We start from the raw sequence: 21869 nt of genomic DNA on the forward strand, positions 1-21869 counted from the left end.
GACATTTAACCCAGCAAGCCAACTCATTTATTAATAAATTCTTGCAAGCTTGGATTTCCCAAATACTGGACACTACATCATCAAGTGCAGCTTTAACACCTCTGACGCATGCTGAACTTTGAGTGAATACAAGGTTTATCTGTTCCATCATACTTACTTTTTTCATGACACAAAAGATAATTCTGTAGTCTTTTTTACAGTGTCAGAAGTTACATACATTAACCCGACATTTGAGGCTGCGGCGTTACATTTATATTTTATGCACATGCAATACTTTATTTTCACACCAGTAAGCATATAAGGAAATAAATGAGGACATGAAGTCTTATCCAAAGCCATGTGGTCAAGAAATTTCACTTGTTTAATAGCATAAACCACCTTGCTCATGAGCCACAACTGCAAGGTTAGGTAGAAATACATATTGTACATGTCATAGTTATGTTACTGCAGCAGGTACCACACGTTAAGGGTTTTTACAGGAAGTCTAACTTTGAGTTGTACAAAAGAAATAAAACATAATTAAAAAAAATAGTTTTTAAAGTTCTCTAAAAGACAAGACCAGGTTGCACAAATAAAATAAAATAAAACAAACAAACAAACATTACAAATAATTTCAATCAAGCTCTGAGGTGTATGAAGGAATCAGTATCAACACCTAGTTATAGTGGTGGTAACTTGGTGTTATGAAAGTCAAATGACTCTGAAGTCTCCCATGTTTGTTTGAGCCTACATTCCAACTTTTGAGGTTCTCTGCATCTGACTATTGTGTATCTGTTCTGGGGAAAGCGTTTTACTTACCTATTACTTAGCAAAACTTTTTAAGACCAAAAATGACTAAATTCAGGGGCTGAATAGCAATATAAACATTCAGAATTGAATACCTGTGTAAATGATTCAAATGGGACTTTGCCTTATAACAAACAAGGTAAGTCTAAGCTGCACATTAGCTTAGACTTAAACTCAGCCTAACAGCAACAAACCACTTCCTTTTCTCAGCACCTCCTCCACAACAACTTTTAAAGCAGACAATTATGTTCCAGCTTGTCTCTCACTGTCTGATGGTCATCATGTTCAGCCTGAAACAAGCTATTCCGCTCTTCCTTCAGCTGTTAAATACGGGCAGCATCATTACAGGTAAAGAATGGTTTTCTGTTTGAGATGCATGATTCTTTAATTAATATGTCCTCTAATATTTATCTGTTTTCTTCAATGTCAGGGCCTCTAACAGCTGACCACTGGGATGTGCAGGTATCCAGAGGAGACTCAGTCATGTTCACTTGCAACATGTCCAACGAGAACACAACGATGATCCGATGGAACAAAGACAGATATTATTTTACACACTCCGTCTCTCGTAATCAAACGTCTTCAAATTTCTCCTTCCACAGACTGAGAATAGATACAAACATACCTACTACGCTTAATGTTTTTAGTGCTCAACAAGATGATGCAGGACTTTATTCATGCACCATAACTAACCCAAAAGGCATTAACAACACAACGTGGACTTTAACGGTATCTGAGAACCCAAACGGTACGTAGAGCATTACTGAACAGTTCTGCAACACATACTGTAACGTTTAAAGTTTAATCTTTGTGCTATTTGGACTAACTTTGTTTTTCAGAATCCAATTTATCACAGCATATTACAATCACATTACCATCTGCCTTTGGATTGCTTTTATGTTTCACTGCATTAGCAGTCTGCCTCTGCAGGTGAGTAATAGGCTCACATTTCAGATTTACAACAAACACGTGAATTTCACTCTTTTGTGTTCTACGAAGGAGCTGCAACCAGTGCAGATATACAACTGATGTTATTATAATGTTCAGACATGTTATGATATCATGCTTCACATTTTAAAAATTACAAATCGTTTATCTCTCATCTCAGTTGGACATGGCTGGTAGTTTCCCGAATAGTTTGGCTTGTGTTGTTGTTAAAAGTATGTATTTTTTATTTTTTTTTTAACCTGAGAAACAGGCTGTTTATGAAGTCAAAACTTCCCACATCTCTTGAAATAAATTTGTGGGTTTGTTCATTCAGAATAAACATACATATTATTTTTGTTACAGATTATCATAGTTACAAGCATTTCCCTTTTTTTTTGCCTGTTAATGAAATTTTTTATTGGCAACTTTGAAAATAAATGTTTAGTTCTCACATGTATTTTTCTTTTGTTTGTTTTTTTCCTTGACTCAGCCCTTAATGAAATTTACAGAATAAAATCAAGCGTTTATATTGCATAACCCACTGAAATACCTAACAGCAGGGACTTTGCATCATGTAACCTGAAATTTATAAAAACACAGAATATATTTTAACAACTTATAGCACCAAATGTATTTAAAGAACAGTCTTGGTGTGTTGATGTCACAGCCTGTGACATTTTACTATTCCAAACCAGAAAATGTTTATCAAAATTTTGAATTTACTAAATCAGATTTCCCATCTAATATTGCATCGGATCAATGAAAATTATCTTTAATACAGACGGGTTGACTTAATAAAAAGTATATTTAATAACAGCCTAAAGTTATTTCCAAAATGTGGATTTAACCCGATAAAGAGCCTCATTGGAATGTACATTCTAATTTATGGAATTTGACTTTATGTGTTTATAAGAAACCAATTTGTTTAATGTAACTCAAAGAAAAACAACTAGAAAAAATGTTGAAGGCCATATATGTGTAATGGAAAAACTATATTAAACTACTTACAGTGCAGGTTAAACAAAATTTCATCGAAGGTTACATTAGAATTATTAATAATGAATTATTTTATGTTAGCAGGAAGAATGGGACCAGAGACCAAAACCAGGATCTGAACAACGGCAGCATCTTTAGTTGTGCGGAGTATAATGTTCAGCTCGGAATAGAGGTTAGAGAAGCTTCATTATTACTTGGTTTATTTTTATTTCCAATACAAAATTGCCGTTTATTGCACAAAAATTCCTGTTTTTCCTTCTCAATCTTGAATCAAGCGTTTCCCCACTTTTTATGTTTGGTAGACAGTTCCTTCACAATTCAAAGTTCCTTCACAATTCAAAACTTCTACAACATGGAGGCGACTTGACAAGCAGGACTGAGGCGGCACAGATCACCAGGAGAAGAAAAAGCCAGGAGAGAGCGCATGACATGAATGAATGAGATATATCAAGAGACAGATCCAGTTTAAAGGGGACTTTTCATGCTTTTTAATGCCCTCCTTTTCACATTTAAATCATTCAGTTGTGATCTATATAAAGTGAAATCTTTCGGTCTGAATTCCTCATTATTGTTGCCCCACGTCCCCCCTTTTGCCCCTGTGCTGACTTCTGAGGTTCATCTGAGAGTAAAGGCTGGTTCACACGGCAGGATCTTTAGTCAGACTTTCACCCCAATTTTCCCTTCCGAGAGGCGTCGATTTTCAGTGTGTCTCTTAAGATAATCTTAAAAGAATATCCTGGCTTGGGAGTCAATGGCGATCGGGTCCGCTCGGTGGAACGTCGGGACTACTCCAACCTCAAATCGGGGATATTCAACATGTTGGATTGTCTTGCCCCGATTTCCTACCATGTGCGGTGTCCTCTGAAGACAACGAGCACGCTAAATGTGATATTAGCCAACCAGAAAGCGAGTTGACGGATTCCCAAGAGAAAACCTCCCCGAAAAACTTGCCTCTGTTTCTCAGTGCAGAACCCCAGGTCTCATTGCCTCTGCTTGTTTAACCAAGGCCTTTTTTATGTGTATATATTGTGTTTTTTCTCCGTTAAAATCAGTCCACAAACTATCGGTGTTATTCTCCCCATCATTTGTGATTATTTACTCTAAACTGATGTTTGATCCTGAGAGGATTCCCAAGATTTCCCGACTGACATTTTAATTATGTTAAGCGAAATCTTTTATCGTTACGTGTGATGTCTCTCAGGCTTTGAAAATCGGCAGACTATTTTAAAATCCTGCCGTGTGAACCAACCTTAACTTGTTTTGGTGCGGTCTCTTTCAATGCAAAAGAAACACTTCACACCCTGCTACCCTCTAGTTCGCAGAACATTTTTGTTGCATGCTGGGGGAGGGTGTAGTGAATTGTGTGGGTTAAAACACCCAACAACTGAACCTTTTGGTTTGTCCACTTAGAGCTTCAGCATCACTGAGGTTGGACTACGCCATGAGAAATATAAATGGCAGATTTGCAACATTTGTTAGCCAGAAGTCCATGACCTTGTTTAGCAGTTCTACAGCAAATACTGTTACTTATTTGTTCAGAAAATGTAATAAAGAATAGAAAAAAGAGAAAACTGAACAGATTGAAAAATATGACTCAGACAGAATATATAGTTATCTATGCAGTACATGGACAAACTAAATTCAACGTATCTGCATTCCTATAGATTCCAAGTACACAATAGAATGTATAATGGGCTAAAAAGTGGATTTTGCAAATGTTCCCTTTAAACTATGTTTTGTTATAATTTTTCAAAGCTGGAAATTCAAAGAAAGAAGGTTGAAATAACCTTAGGGTTAGGGTTGGACCAAAATAACAACTTCATTTTTTACCTAACCAGAGTTTGAAGTTCTTTATTTGTAATCTAAATTAGTTAGCATGTTCTGTTATCATGTTTCTGATTATTTTTTCAATAATGACTTGCTTCATATGATACTTTCTCCTCTATTCTGTTCTGTTTTTTAAAACTATATTTAGAAATTTCCTAAAAGTTTTTAATCGTATTAAAGTAAGCTCCAACTGAAATTTGATGTTAGAATGACAAATTAGAGTCAACTGGAGATTTATTGTAATTGTTTCCAATAGAGGGCATGCGTGATGGTTGCTTAGCTTCTTTTTATCTTAATTTTTACTTAGTACTTTTACTAAGCCTAGTAGAGAGGATTTGTTGATTGAAATATAGTGTTAATTCAGATAAACAGAATTCTATAGTAATGTTCTCTGGATGTTCATTTATTTCTATTAATAAATTCTTGAACTTGAAGAGAAGTCTTCACTCCTTATTCTATATGTGTGCAGAGTTTGCTGTTAAAAGATTGCCAGTGTTCCTTTCAACTATTGTCCTGATAATGGCAAATGGACTGAACTTATACAGTTCAGTCATACTAACCACTAAAAGCACTGTACACTAGAGCCAGATTCACCCAGTCACACACACACATTTATAGACAGCTCAGTAGGCAACAGAGGGTTAGGTGCCCTGGGAAGGGGAAGATGGAACTGAACCTAGAACCATTTGATTGCAAGACAACTACTCAACCCATCAAGCCACAGTCGCCCAGCTAAAATCAGCTGTTTGGGCTGATATTCACCGGACAATACCTAACAGACCAAATTTTGACAAATGTTACACAATAACACTATTCAGTGACTAGTACATAGTAGACCAAGTCAGAAGTTATACATATTGGAATGTAAAAGCTTACGAAGACCAGTCTTGGGAATGGAAAATAGGTTCGACAGAAAGACAGCAACTGTGTTGTGAGCCACAAAGAAATGTCACTATGTTGGCAATGTGGTTGATCTGTCAGTGTGTGACAGATCTGTTTCAAACCAAGAGGTGAACTTAGCAAAGTTCAGAATGCTGCTTTGTTTAGAGGTTAAAGTGTCAAGTAAAAAGTTTAGCTTTTTTTTTGTGATTGGCTCTGTCAGATGGGGGTGAGATAGCTACTAAGGATTACGGCGTTTCGTTTTTTTTTATGGTAATACCCCTTGCAAAGTCACTTTATCACGTCCAAGGCCAAAGGAAAATCCTCTGAAATAGAAAAGGACACTTCTCCGACTGCAAGCATAATAATGGCGGACATTAGCTTGCTCCTGATCAGTCATAAGGAAGCCCTGTCTGCAGAGTTCAAGTTGTCTTTTGAGTCTCTGAACTCCAAGTTTGACAGCATCAACTTTACTTAGGCAGTTCATGGGCAGCGTATTTGCTCGTTGGAAGATGATGCAAATGCCTCGGACGCACATTTGCTGCAGGTAGAGAAAGTGTGTGCTAGTCTTCAAAGGGACAATGAGTCGTTAAGAGCTAAAGTGATGGACCTGGAGGGACGCATCAGGCGCCAAAAATTCTCATTGTTGGCTTGCCAGAAGGCATAGAAGGTCCCTGTCCATCCTCGTCTTTTCTCAGCTTTTGTCTGAAGTCAAGACACACTGCCCTCCCCTCCTGAGACAGACCGGGTTAGGTCTATCTCAGTAAGGACTCTCGCCTTCAAGCCCGCCCTGGGATCCCGTCCTTGCCCTGTCATCCTGCGCTTCCATCGATTCCTAGAGAAAGACCCGATTATCCGTGAAGCCCGCAGGAGAGGTGCGCTGGCTTATCAGAGTCATATGATTCACCTTTATGAGGTACACCTGACCAGAACTTGTGAAGTAGCATGTTGAATACTGTAGTGCCATGTCTGAACTGTACAAGCAGGGATATAAATTGACGTTGCTCTTTCCTGCGAAACACCCTCGAACGGGGATACAAGTGGCTCTCATTGGCCGCAGATTCAGCCAAATTCATCCAGGAATTGGGTTAAGATCAGTAAAAAAAACCTGGGTAATATTATTCTTTTTTTGTCTTGGAAACCTAACTGGCTTTTTTTCCTTCTCCCGCCTGTTTTTAAATAATGTTTAAGTGTTTCCTTAATTTAATGCGGCCTGTTTGGTCTATTTGTTAGTTAATGCTATATTTACATAGCACTGCATAGATCTATACACAGTTTTATTATTTAATGGTGTAAGGAATGGTGTTTTAACCAATCTGTTTCATCATGATGCGGTTGCAAGGATTTAGGATTTAGGAATAAAGAAGTATTAGACTATACTGCTAAGTCTATCAGAGTCCGGGTGGTTGCCCTTTGCAACACCATCTTTTTTGTGTTTTCTTCTTCTCTCTTCCCCCTTCTTATTTTGTTATTTTTTCTTTCCTCTTTTTGTGTGTATGTGCAGTGGGTCTCTCTTTTATTTACAGTTCACTGCTCATTGTCATTTTCATGTATTCCACACCTTGGGTATTATGCCAAGTTCTGACGCCCCGTTGGCACCAGGGGAAGCTGTAAGACTTCTTAGTTTGAATGTTAAAGGGTTGAACTCTCCTATAGTTAAGTGTAAAAAAGTATTTAGTCATCTAAAACGCCTGAACATAAGAATTGCCTTTGTACAGGAAACTCAGGCTCCATTATGGGTGGGTTGGTCAGGTACTCCATTCATCATTTAATAGCAAGGCACGGCAAGGCAAATTTATTTGTATAGCACAATTCAGTACAAAGACAGTGCAAAGTGCTTTACATGATTAAAATATAGCAAAATAAAACAGAATAAAAGCAAGTAAGAATAAAATGTAGATAGAATAAAAAGAACAAAAAGTGGTGATTCAGTTAACTAGAGCAGTCAAAGGCAATCTTAAACAAATGTGTTTTTAATCTTGATTTAAAGGAACTCAGGCTTTCCGCACCTTTACAATTTTCTGGAAGTTTGTTCCAGATAAGTGGAGCATAGGAACTAAATGCTGCTTCTCCGTGTTTAGTTCTGGTTCTAGGTATGCAGAGTAGGCTGGAGCCAGAAGACCTTAGTGGTCTGGAGGGTTGATACTGATAACAAGTCTGTGATGTATTTAGGTGCTAAGCCATTCAGAGATTTATAAACTAACAGAAGTATTTAAAGTCTATTCTCTGAGATACAGGGAGCCAGTGTAAGGACTTTAGAACTGGGGTGATGTGCTCTACTTTCTTAGTCTTAGTGAGGACGCGGGCAGCAGCGTTCTGGATCAGCTGCAGCTGTCTGATCCACTTTTAGGCAAACCTGTGAAAACACTGTTGCAGTAATCTATTCAACTAAATATAAACGCATGGATTAGTTTTTCCAGATCCTGCTGAGACCTCAGTCCTTTAATCCTGGAAATGTTCTTTAGGTGATAGAAAGCCGACCTTGTAACTGTCTTTAGATGCTTTTGGAGGTTCAGGTCTGAGTCCATCACTACTCCCAGATTTCGGGCCTGATTAGTGGTTTTTAGCTGAAGCGACTGAAGCTGTGTGCTAACCTTTGATCTCTCCTCTATTGATCCAAATATTATTACTTCTGTTTTGTTTTTATTCAACTGAAGAAAATTTTGGCACATCCAGGCATTGATTTCTTCTAAACATTTCCTCAGTGCTTGAACTGGTCCATAGTCACCTGGTGACATGGTGATGTAGAGCTGTGTGTCGTCTGCATAGTTATGGTACCTGATGTTGTTGTTTTTTATGATCTGAGCTAGAGGGAGCATGTAGATATTGAAAAGGAGGGGACCCAGAATGGACCCTTGGGGAACCCCACATGTGATTTTTGTCATCTCTGACATAAAGTTACCTACTGATACAAAAAAGTCCCTGTCCTTTAAGTAGGATTTAAACCAGTGGAGAGCTGTACCAGAGAGGCCGACCCAGTTCTCCAGGCGCTCTAACAGAATGGAGTGATCAACAGTATCAAATGCTGCACTGAGGTCCAATAGTACCAGCACGGTGGTTCTTCCACAATCTGTATTTATATGGATGTCATTAAACACCTTGATAAGGGCGGTCTCTGTACTGTGGTGAGCACGGAAGCCTGACTGGAAAACGTCAATTCGGCTGGTCGTTGTTAAGAAGGTGTTTAATTGTTGAAATACAGCTTTTTCAATAATTTTACTGATAAAGGGGAGGTTTGAGATGGGCCTTTAGTTCTGGAGTAGTAGTTTGTCTAAATTGTTCTTTTTCAGCAGTGATTTGATAATTGCTGTTTTTAGGGACTGGGGGAAAACACCTGACAGGAGGGACGTGTTTATTATCTGAGTCAACTCAGACGCTATGACAGGTAAAACTTTCTTAAGAAAAACTGTGGGTAGAACATCAAGACAGCATGAGGAAGAATTTAGCTGCTGAATGATCTCCTCTAAGCTTTTGGAGTTTATTTGGCTGAACATTTTGTCAGGATAAGTCCCTGCTGAATACGGCTTTGGTTCTAGAGTTGGTGTGGATGTACAGACTGATCCTCTAATTTTTAGGATTTTTTCAGTAAAGAAGTTAGCAAATTCATTGCAGGCCCTGGTGGAGTGGAGTTCTGAAGCCACGGACACAGGAGGATTTGTTAGCCTGTCAACTGTGGCAAATAAGACACGAGCATTATAAATGTTTTTCTTGATGATCTCTGAGAAGAAAGATTCTCTTGCATTTTTCAATTGTAAGTTATATCTGTAAAGTCTCTCTTTATAGATGTCGTAGTGAACCTGGAGTCTGTTCTTTCTCCACCTGCGTTCAGCTTTTCAACACTCCCTTTTTTAATTTCTAACTGCTGGAGAATTTCTCCAAGGAGATTTATTCTCCCCGGAAAGACCTTTCACTTTAACTGGAGCAATGCAGTCAATGATGCTTGAGACTTTAGACTGAAAGTTATCTACTAGCTCATCTACTTAGTTGCAGCCCAAGGTTGAAGCAGCACAGTAAGCTTGAATAAAAGTTTCCGTGGCATTGTCCTTAAAGGTGCGTTTTCTTACGATGTCCCTTTGGCTCAATGAGTCACTGGAAATGATGCTTTCAAAGGTAACAGAAAAGTGATCAGATAGGGCAACATCAGTTACATTGACCTGTGAAATTTTTAGACCTTTAGTGATGATCAAGTTTAAAATATGTCCCTGTTTGTGTGTTGGCTGTTTAACATATTGAGTTAAACCAAAGTTTAGTGTGTCACACAGTTCTTTTGCACTTCTGTCTTCAGGGTTGTCAACGTGAAAGTTGAAGTCTCCCACAATAATTAAACAGTCATAGTCAACACATATCACAGACAGCAGGTCACTAAAATCATTAAAAACGTTTGATGTGGACTTAGGGTTAACGTTGAGAAACATAGTTCGTACCGGGCTCTTTACCTGGAGAGCCAAATGTTCAAAAGAGTCAAATTTTCCCAAAAACACCTTTCAATAGCAAGGCACGGGGGTTGCTATCCTAGTGCATACATTTGTTCCCCTCTCTGTGACAGAAGTGATATCAGACCCTAACAGCTGTTACATTATTGTTCTGGGAAGACTTAACAGCAGCAACCTGGCACTAGTAAACATATATGGTCCAAAATGGGATGATGAGGATTTAAAAAAAAAAAAAAAATTCTTCTCACTTCCTAATCTAAATAGCAGACAGCTCAATCTTGGGGGTGAGTTTAATTGATGCCATGACCCTTTACTTCACCGTTCCTAAAACAAATCATATTCGATTTCTAAGTCTTCCAAAATTAAACATACATTTTTGCAGCAATATACAGTCTCAGATGTTTGACGTTATGTCAACCCTAATAGCAATTTTCCTTTTTCTCTCCAGTGCATTCTGCTTTCTCTAGAACTGACTTCTTTCTTCTGGATAACAAACTGCTCTCCTCGGTTAGGTCATGTTAATATAATCCCATCGTAATCTCAGACCATTTTTCCATCACTTTGGCTCTCTCTCTCTCTCTCTCTCTCTCTCTCTCTCTCTCTCTCTCTCTCTCTCTCTCTCTCTCGTGCGCATGTGTGAGCGTCTGCTGCATGTGTGTGGGGTGGAAGGAAAACGAGTGTGAGGTTTTCTAAAGGTTTGAACGTCACTTTTTACAGTGGGTTTTCACTTGTTTCGCACTTTAACACATTTCGGTTTTCACTGGTGTTTAGTGTCTTTTCCGGCAGCACCAAGCTTTTTAGCTTGGTGCGATGGCTGGAAAAGGTTATGGTGCTGAAGGCTTTAGGAGCCTGTCACGTCGACATGGTATAAAAATACCGGTTGGCGTGGATTTTTCGGTTGAGGAGTGTGGTTTGGCTGTTGGGGAACTTGTTGGGTGTGAAAGTGTGAAGGCAGCGTCCAGGATGAACAATGCAGTGGTTATGTTTTTGGACTCGATTGATAAGGTGAACAGCGTAGTTGAGAGGGGGATTGTTTTGAGAAATACGCAAACTACGGTTTTTCCTTTAATGAACCCTGCTAAAAAGGTCATCCTATCTAATTTGCCACCGTTCAACAGCGATGAGGTGTTGCTGAAGGAATTGTCACGTCATGGTCAGATAGTATCAGCAATGAAAATGCTCCCGTCGGGTTGCAAATCAGCAAAGTTGAAACACGTTGTTTCTTTTAGAAGACAGGTGTTTATGATTCTCAAAAATGATATAGAGGAACTGAGCATAGTGATGAAATTTAAGGTTGACGGCTTTGATTACACTATTTTTGCGACAACGGAAACTATGAGGTGTTTTGGATGTAACCAGGAGGGCCATTCAGTTCGTAATTGCCCTGTAAATATTCAAAAAGAGAACGTTCGGGTTAACGAAAATCCAGGGACATCAGCGGATAGTGCGAATGGAGCCACAGTGGGGGTAACTGGGGAGGGAGCTCAGGTGGCTGACGCGGGGGAAGGAGGTTCAGCGGCTGATGCTGTGGAAGGAGCTGAAGAAATTAACGCTGGGGAAGGAGTTTCAACAAGAGAACAAAAGCAGTCAGATGTTTCAGAATGTGACAAGGAGGATGCCATTACTTATGTTGAACAGAGTGAAGAGAGTCAAGTGACTACACAAGAAGGATTACAAGAAGAAATGGATGTTGGTGAATTAGTTCATAGTGAGAGAAATCTGATTAGGGATGATGAAAGTGTTTTTAAAGTACCAAACACTAAAAGAAAATCTAAAGAACCTAAAGGGGTAAAACCTAAAAAGACTCAGTGGAAAGAAAGTGATTCTGAGGCTCTATCTGATTCTGATAGTGACAGAGAATCTTCTGATTCCTCTATTCCTGATGGCCAGAGTACTAATGGATACAGTCTAGAACAGATTAGGAGTTTTTTGGAAGTGACAAAAGGAAAAAGGGATGTAGTTATAGATGATTTTTTTCCAAATAAAAAATTATTTGTTGACTCAGTTAAATGGTTAATGAGACAAAGGACATCTGATGGGCTAAGGGATACTGAAGTTTATAGACTTCGAAAACTGGTGCAAAAGATCAGAGCTCGTTTTAAGTGAGATACATGAAAGCTAAAAACCAGCTGATAAGATGCTGTATTGTTTTTTTTCTTTGGATCTTTTTTTGTGTGATTATGAGTAGATTTAAAATCTCATCTTTGAACCTTAACGGGGCAAGGGATATGAAAAAAAGGGCTGGTTTTTTTTTAACTCTTAAAATCTAAATGCATTGATATAGCTTTTGCTCAAGAAACTCATAGTAATGTTGAAAATGAGGTTGATTGGAAGAAAGAATGGGATGGGAATATTGTTCTGAGTCATGAAACTTCACTAAGTGCAGGAGTAGCTATTTTTTTCTCAAGGAATTTTCTTCCAGTTTCTATTGAAATTGAAGATGTTGTAGCTGGAAGATTGTTAAAGGTTATTGTTAAGTATAAAAATATAAAGTTAATTTTACTGAATGTATATGCTCCTGTGATTTTAATTGTACAATAGATGATTTAGATAGGAATCATTTAGAACCACATATACATCCAAGGAGAATATTGAAACGTATTATTGAAACTTATGATTTGGCGGATGTGTGGCGTTTTAAAAATGGAAAGATAAGGCAATATTCATGGGCTCATTGTAAAGAGAATTATATTACTTTGGCAAGATTAGATAGGTTTTATTGTTTTGGGCATCATTTACAAATATTTAGATCATGCACTTTGTGTCCAGTGGGCTTTTCTGATCATAGTATGATCATAGGGAGTGTGTTTATAAATAATTTAAGACCTAAAAGTGCGTATTGGCATTTCAATACTGTTTTGTTAAATGATGGTTGTTTTAAAAAAGGATTTTCTTTTTTTTGGAAACAGTGGAGACTAATGAAATGTCAGTTTTCATCTGTACAGCTGTGGTGGGATATTGGTAAAATTAAATTTCAGCAGTTTTGTAATCAATACACTTACAATGTTACAAGAGAAATGGTAAAATCTATTGAAGAATTAGAGACTGAAATTGTGGATATTCAGAGTTGTTGTGAGTCCACAGGAAATCGAGGCCATTTTCAGGCACTCAAACGAAAAAAAGCGGCATTGACTGATCTGCTTGGGCTCAGAGCACAGGGAGCTTTGGTACGTTCACGTTTTCAAAATGTCTCTGAAATGGATGCTCCCTCAAAATTCTTCTTCAGTTTGGAGAAGAAAAATGGACAAGTCTCATTCATTGCATTCATTCTGAAGATGGAAAAGAGTTGATGGATTCCACTGAACTGAGGAAAAGAGCTGTTTTTTTTTCAATGTTATACGCAAGTGAGTTTAAACAAGATTCTGTGACAACAAAAGAGTTTCTTGATGACTTGCCAAGGGTGTCAGACCAAAACAATGTCTTCTTGGAGCATGCTCTAACGTTAGAAGAACTGCAGGTGGCACTGTTGAGCATGGAAAATGGCAAAGCTCCAGGAATAGATGGCTTACCTGTGGAGTTTTATAAATCGTGTTGGCCTGTGTTGGCTGAAGATCTGTTGGAAGTCCTCAATAACAGTGTGGCAACGGCATGTTACCCCTTAGCTGTCGAAGAGCTGTGCTCACTCTTATTCCTAAGAAAGGGGATCTTTATGAAATAAGGAATTGGAGACCTGTCAGTTTACTGTGTACTGATTATAACATTTTCTCAAAGGTTCTGGCATGCAGATTGAGGAAAGTGATTGATCAAGTCATACATGTTGATCAGTCTTATTGTATCCCTGGCAGATCAATAAGAGATAATATAACATTAATTCGAGATTATTTGGATGTCTCTAATTTATTGGGTTTAAACGTCGGTCTGATTTCTATTGACCAAGAAAAGGCATTTGATCGAGTGGAGCACCAGTATTTATGGAATAGTTTGAGAGCTTTTGGTTTCTCCTCTGGATTCATTGCTATGATTAAAACCCTTTATTGTGACATTGAAAGTGTATTGAAAGTCAATGGTGGTTTAAGTGCACTTTTTAATGTAAAGAGAGGTATTCGCCAGGGCTGTGCAATGTCAGGAATGTTGTATTCATTGAGCATTGAACCTTTGTTATGTCGAATCAGAAAAAAGTTGCAGGGTGTAAGGTTAAATGAAGTTTCTTTACCTTTTCAACTTTTTGCATATGCAGATGATATTGTTGTGGCAATCACTAAAGAGTCAGATGCCGTTACTTTAATAGAAATTATTGAGTGTTTTGGTAGAATTTCTTCATCCAAAGTTAATTGGAGCAAGAGAAAAGCTTTGTCAATTGGTAAGTGGACAAAACAAGAACCTAAATTACCTGATGAATTAAAGTGGTCAAAAAGTGGTTTTAAATATTTGGGTGTTTATTTAGGGGATCGAATAGAGGTAATGAAAAATTGGGAGGGTTTTGTTGAACTGATGGAAGGTAGATTAAAGAAATGGCACTGGCTTTTGCCACAATGTTCTTATAGAGGTCGTACACTAATTATTAATAATCTGGTTGCTTCAACTTTGTGGCATCGCTTATCTGTTCTTGAACCCCCGCCAGGTCTTCTGGTAAAATTACAGACTATTATTTTAAATTTTTTTTGGGACAGATTACATTGGGTCCTTCAGAGTGTTTTGTTTTTACCAAAGGAAGAAGGAGGGCAAGGTTTGATTCATTTAGATAGTAGGAGAGCAGCCTTCAGACTACAGTTCTTACAGAGTTTTTTGTATGGTGATCAAAATGTTTTGTGGAGACAAGTTACGGAATGGTTTTTTTCCAAAGTTGGTAATTTAGGTTATGGTAAAACTTTGTTTATTGTTGACTTTTCAAAATATAGTGTAAAGTGTTTGTCATCTTTTTATGTTAGTGTATTAAAATCATGGAACCTTATGGAAACGAAGACAGTTGGAACATCCACATCGTTAAATTGGTTGTTACTCGAACCTGTCCTCAAGGGATCTCGTTTGGGTTCAGCTTGGGACAATATGGCTATGATTTCTGAACTGATGATGAAAAGGGCAGTGGTTACATTGAAACATCTGCTTGAACTTGTTGGAACAGGGATGGATAATGTCGTTTCTTTGGCTCGAGGATTGGAGATTCACTCTTTAAGAACTGTAGGCATTATGCTGGCAACATTTAAGCGGATATTATCAGAAGACGACAAAAGACTCATAAAAGGATGGTTTGATGGACTTTTAACTCGTGATAAAGCAGATCCTTTTGTTAAGCTGTGTTTTAAGCCACAATTGGAAGATCTTGAATGTCCTGGACCTTTTTTGGAGGAAGAAAAACATAAATGGACACGTTTGTATTCTGTGAATGGAAAGATAATATATATGAAATGTGTAAAGGCTTTGAACAAGGTAAAATAAAAAAATAAAAAAGATACTCCTTGGAGAGATTTTTTTAAAGTTGATTTTGAGGTGAAACCGGTATGGGGATTACTTTATAAACCACCATTGACTAAAAATGTTGGTGATTTACAATGGAGAATTTTGCATGGTATTATTGCGGTTAATACTTTTGTTTCTATTATTAATCCTGCTGTGTCAGGTAAATGTCCTTTTTGTTTATCAAGAGAAACTATCTTTCATTGTTTTGTTCAATGTTTTAGAATAATGGATTTATTTACATTATTAAGAGATATTTGGAAATCATTTGGAGAATGTTTTACAGAACAGTCTTTTATTTTTGGTTTTTTATATGGCAAGAGAAAGAAGAAAATTGGACGGTTGTTAAATTTTTTTCTTGGACAAGCAAAGTTTGCAATATATTTGAGTAGGAAATTTAAGATTAATAACGAAGAGAATACTGATTGTGTAATACTATTTAAGAGTATGGTTAGAGCAAGAGTGATGCTAGAATATAACTATTATTTAAAAGTAGATGAACTAAATATTTTTCAAAATATTTGGGATTATGAAGGTGTTTTATTTACTTTTAATAATTCCAAACTTTCATTTATGAATATGTTAATTTGACAATATGTTGAATGTTCCAAATGTATCACCACTGAGTGAATAAATTAGTTTTTAAAAATCAATCTCTCTCTCTCTCTCTCTCTCTCTCTCTCTCTCTCTCTCTCTCTCTCTCTCTCTCTCTCTCTCTCTTTCTCTCGGGCAGACCTCCTTTATAGGCTCTATGGCGTTTTAATTCAATCTTACTTAATGATCCTGATTTTGTCAAAACTATTAATGACTGCTTAGACCTGTTTGTTTCAACTAATGTCACTCTTGATGTTTCCACAGCAACTGTTTGGTAGACATCTAAGGGATATTTATGGGAGCGGGGGGTGGAGGGTGTTGGAAATCTGAAATTGTTACTGTTGTTACTGCCACCACCCACTGAAGGAGGGAGGGTAAATGACAACCACACTCAGGAGACAGGGTCCTTGTGAATGTGAAAAAAGGGGATTTATTTTTCTTTGCAAAAATCCAAAAAAGGTTGTACAAACTGTGAGGGAGAAAAGAGACCGTTAGGCTGTGCCAAATAAAGGAAATAAAACAAAACAGGGCCTAATCTAATCTAAGTAAAAACAGAAGCAAAGAAAATCCTACTATCCTAGTCTAACAAAAGACTCTCAAATATTTACATGGGTGGCACTAGTGATGTGCCGAGGCTTCGAGGCGTGTGTCGAGTAATGGAGGAGGCGTTTCCGTAAAGCGCGTATCGAGGCTTGCTTCATTTAGGGGAGGAGCCGAAAACGATGACGTCCGAAGCCTCGCTGCCCGGCTGTACCACGTGACTGCTTCGGGAAGTGGCTCATGATTTTGCCAGATGACCGGTTCATTCAGAACCAGTCATGGCTGCACGCTGGATCATAAAACAGTTCTGCTAACCAGATGCAATTTAAAACGGCACTTGGTCTGTTTATAGGTTTAGTTTTTATTAATTCTGCATTTTTTAACTACACGCACCGTATTTCTGTGCCTCACCGCTTGCTCCTCTCCCCCCTCCTTTCCCTCGAGCAGGTGCTTTTATCACCGTTCACCATTCAAAACGTGAATCGCTACGTTTAATGTCCTCACATCGGTAGCAACGTGTGCCAGTTAAAGTCAATAGGACAGTTACTAGCTGTGTTTCATGCTCTTTTGTTTTTAACAACATAGAATCAGTGGCGCTTCGGTGGGCGTGCTGCCTCGCGCTTTAATTCAGGTGCGCACTTTTAAGGGTCATTTTAAAGAACTTGTAACATCAGGGGCTTCATCTCAGACCTGTCAGTACCCCTGTTCCCTTTATAGAAGCCCTTTACAGTATTTAGTTATGCATTTTCCCCAATGTTTATCCGTCGCACGCAGCGCACCAACGAGGGTAAGATCTGCCCACCGCACCGCCGCACAGACGAGAGCAATAGAAATTTGTCTGGTCAGCGCGGCGACTGACTGAGAAACCTGTCGCTGTGAAAGGTGATGAGAATGTTATAAACTGTAACAGTCTAGAAGTGCATTGAGCTGAAAAGAGGGAGACATCAGCAGCATGATCGTGCGTAAAGACGCAGCGTGAACCTCTGTGTGCTTCAGTGTCGCTGCTGAGGGGAAATTGTTGACCATAACCCCCACCCCCAAAATTAGCATAATCTCACACTCGTAACTTTTGATCAAAGTTGAGAGGTCTGATTATTACACACAATGCCATATCATGTGACACTACTATTTTGGGAATAATTACACACAGAGAATACATTCAAACAATATTTTATTATAGACATATGTGTATACATAATTTATGTAGACAAATGATTTCGTCCTACACCTTTTGTGAAGTCATTCCCAAGAGCCATAATAGACAAAAAATCAATGCATCGCACGTGTTAAGATACAGCTGGCTGTGATTATACACCTGGCCAGTAGGTGGTTTCGTGGGCACATGAAGCTCCAATAAATGAACCCTTTCTCGAACCAGTTGGCTCAAGTGGTTTAATGCCTCATGAGGCTTCATCTCACTATCACTAGGTGGCACCAGCCTACCTAAATAGTGTGTATAACAGAAAATCAACCTAACTGGTGGAAATCAGGGTACCCCAAAGTTACGTAGTCCTCTAACTCCCACCACAACCCTCTACACAAAGGAAGCCAAACACCACAACAAGTGTCAATCAGCCCACATTCTTCCCAGCAGGCCTCAGATGAGTACCTTATATAGGGCTGTCTTGAGTCTTGATTGGCCCCTTTCGATTCATGAGCCAATTAGGGCAATTGGCACCAGCCTGCGGGGAAACAGGAAATAAGAGAGGAAGGAAGAAAAACACCACAAATGGTCCTGCAGACATGTAACACTGTTTAAATTTTAAACTGTCTCTGTAAATAGGACTCCTGCATTTTATTCAGATTGCTCACTCTTTCCACATTGTCTACCATGTCATTTGGTGCTGTCTTTTATGCTCAGGTCACATCTGTGAAAGAAGTCTCAATCTCAATTGACTCTTTTATCTGGTTAAATAAAGGTTCAATGAAAACAAAAACAAAAATCCCAGGGCAATATTGAGTTCAGGGCAGTTTGAGGTTCACAGATTTAGCAGTGCATTTTCTCTACACACTATACTGTTTACATTTTCCAAGATTGACCCTGAAGCAGCAAACATGGAGATGACAGACTAATGATTAAACAGGTTTATTGAAGGTTTGGGTAATGGGAGAGAAGTGAGGTGGGACTGGAGACTGGCCGACTGGGTAGGTTATGGTCGCAAACTGTGGGGACAGAGTGGACAGTAATGAGCACCGGCAACAAGCAGGAAGGCAAGATGGTGCGGAAGAGGCTGACTGAGGTAGAAGCCGGTTTGTGGAGCACCAGAGGTGATGGTCCAGTTTTGTGGTTGGTGTGGCTCGAGGCTTGACGAATCTCAGCGTTGGACGGTGGAAAGGCCTTGCAATGATGGGAGCCGAGGACGCCAGCAGGGTTGGAAGGGCAGTGATCAACTGGAGTGCCAGCAAGTCTCTTGGGAGTACTGGATGCCAGGATTCAGCATAGGGTACCTGGGAGAGAGAACATCGAGCATTAGCCAAGGAGAAGTAGGATCCATGGAATGACTTGAAGCTTGGAAATATGGTCAAGAACCGCTCGGGGTGAGCTAATGCTCTGACACCTTCCATCCGTCTCCAGTCACCATCTACGCTCCTCCTAATGAGCGTAGATGGGAAACACCTGCGTCTGGCGTCAACCTGTTGCACCCTGCTGGAGAGAGGCGAGAACACACACCACACTTCCACAACACAGAACCACATACCTGACATACGCAATGAAATGTAAAGTTTAGACACGTGATCTCTAATTCAGACCTTGATTTGCCATGTGGGCTCAAAGATCTGTTACTGTAATTTAACAACTATTAAAATTTCACCTGCCTTGTAACTCAGGGTGTCGAAATAAGTGAGGTCAGGCCATGTTTTCATGCTGAAAAACCATGGAAGGTAGAAAGATCTAGAACGGGAACAGCCAGGGTTGAGTCTTGACAATATGGAAATCCCACTGGGAAAACCTGAAGGTACACAAAGAAGGTGTGGAAGAAACGGCTAGACAAGACAGGTTTAACCAAAGACAGATGAAAGATGGGGTGAATTCTGAGACTGGTGAGGAGTTTAAGACGAACAACAGAGGAACTTAAAACTGTGTCGATTTCAAAAGGTCCAATGTATTTAGGGGCAAGTATTTTTATTGGCAGCTTTGAGATCGATATCTCTGGTGGAAAGCCATACCCTTTGTCCTGGTATATATTGGGGTGGAGAAATTATTTTTGGCCGGTTCTGTTTTATATATTTTATTGAGTGCATGGATGGATTGTGTCGTATATGTCCTGTGCAGGGTGTAGCATAGCAGACTCAGATGTGCTATCCCACAGAATTTTTTTTTTTTACAGCCTGAGCTAAGTCCAACCCACACTTGACTGTCCTACGTGACATTGAATTTAACTTTGTAAAGTGCCTTGAGATGACATATGTTGTGAATTGGTGTTATATAAATACAAGACACGAACCGTCCTGAATTTGGGTTAGGTGTGGCTTCGGCATAAAATCTATACTCTGGTGTAAACACAGCTTCCATTCATGCTCCAAGGTGTCAGTCAGTCGGCATGTCATACTGTTGCTTGTTCTCACACAAACACATCTTTTGATGGGTAAGGAATCTTGAAAAAGGACTTCCCTTTGCATACATGCGGTTTATTTTTATAACCGGATGCCTGGCATTCCAGAGTGTTTAGACTGGAATCTATATCATAGTCCAGGGCCTGGTGCAGTTTGTACGTCACAATTATGAATATCATCACATGATTTGAGTGACAGCGTGTTATCTAAATGCCAAGATGGTAAGACCCGGGACAAGCACAGAAAGGATAACATATACAGCTTTACTCTATATAGGCACACATTGGTACAAAATTACTAATGATACTTGCAGTTGACCATGAAATAATGAATGAAAAAAAGAACATTGCCAGGGTATTGTTTGACTTTAAAAAGTAATATATTTCTCCCTCTGTATAGAGGTCCCACTAAACAAGTGATCAAAACCCAAAGTCATCAAATGTGAACAAAAGGTGAGCAGCTAGACATTTTGAGAACTTGTCTGGTGCATTATTTGATAAAGCTGTGTTTTTCTGAACAAACCACTTCTAAAGATCTAACAAAACTAACAAATCTAACAAAACTGGACAAACCTCAGGCTCTCCACAATATTTAAATTCATAGATATGTGCTTCCCTTATGTTTTCACTAATAAAGGGAAAAGGAGAATCAATCCTGCAGATCAATAAAGACATTTAACCCAGCAAGCCAAGTCATTACATCAGACCAATAAAAACATTTCTAATACAGAAATGTTGGCTTGATGAAAAGTATATTTAATACCTGTTTACAGGTTGTTACATTCAAAAGTTAATTTTAATCTGAAAACAGTTATTCAACTTTATAGAATATGATTTTATGTGAAGTTCATTAGAACAAAATATATAAACATAATTCATAGAAAAATAACCAGAAACCTCATTTTTAAAGGCCATATATATGTGGTAAAATATTTTAAAAACATCTTCAGTGAAGGTTAAATGCATAATTTCAGCTCTTTCTGGTTATTCAAATTAGCTGCTTCGAACAAACACCATGTAGGGGAGAACAGACGGTTGCGTGAACGATCAGAATTAGAATTTACAATTAATTAACCACAAAGTCCAGATGTGTTGTTAAAAGGGTTTGGTTGTTTTTTAGTTTATGTTCTACATGAAATCTATGAAGGACTAGATCTGTTTTCACTTAATTCTTACATATGGTAAACCAGAACAGGAGAATGGGTTTGTTTCTGCTACTAAAATAACTTCACATTTTTTTCTTTTTAAAACAAAATAAGCATTGTGCAAATTGACACATTTGCATCTGCTTTCTGTTAGTTTTGTCTTACAAATTAGCACCTGGTAATTGTATTGAAGGTAAATTGTTCTTGTTTTATTTCAGCAGAAGACATAGCACCAGAGAAGAAAATCAGAAACCGGTCCAAAGCCAGTCTCAGCTTCAATCAGAAGGACAGGTCAGTATATTTTATGTAATTTGGAAAGGTTTTGTCATGTCTTAGACAATGGGGTTTATTTTCAGAGAATATAAGCTTTTGACATCACTTCCTCCTTTATTAGAGTATTTTTCTCTGCTTCTACCAATACCAGATGTGCACAGAACATTTGTTGCCACTTTTCCTAACAAACAAGCAACTCTGACTCCACAGTTTCATCAGAGCACAAGAAGCTAAACTCATTCTACAGTAATCTCTGACCCATAGCCTTGTCATATATCATCAGTGCAGTTAATGTTGCCTGATAGACAGAGTGATTGCTTGTTCTTCTTCTCACTGTGGGTTTTTGCTCTTTGGCTCCCCCGACCACTAACTGTGACTCTGTCTCTATGTTCCAGGATGTCCCCACTCAACCACAAGCTTGTACAGATCGGTTGAGGTACAAAAAGCAGGGGAGAGAGTACATGGAGAGGCTGAATTCAGTTTATGGTCAACTCTGAACTGAGGTGCCTTTTATTCACTTT

At 38.6% G+C, this 21869-nt stretch overlaps 1 long non-coding RNA gene across 2 annotated transcripts; it reads left to right on the forward strand.

The window, feature by feature from the left end:
* Positions 1-1176: 1176 nt before the first annotated feature.
* Positions 1177-21849, forward strand: LOC110369315. Of its 2 annotated transcripts, none has more exons than XR_004931380.1 (4): positions 1177-1534; positions 1626-1716; positions 21294-21366; positions 21744-21849. It is a non-coding gene; the product is annotated as an uncharacterized LOC110369315 (long non-coding RNA). The 2 variants fall into 2 exon arrangements; XR_004931381.1 differs by having other exon boundaries at positions 21297-21366.
* The last annotated feature ends 20 nt before the right edge of the window (positions 21850-21869 follow it).

The sequence above is a fragment of the Fundulus heteroclitus genome, chromosome 7 (assembly GCF_011125445.2).
Source record: "Fundulus heteroclitus isolate FHET01 chromosome 7, MU-UCD_Fhet_4.1, whole genome shotgun sequence".
NCBI lineage: Eukaryota > Metazoa > Chordata > Actinopteri > Cyprinodontiformes > Fundulidae > Fundulus > Fundulus heteroclitus.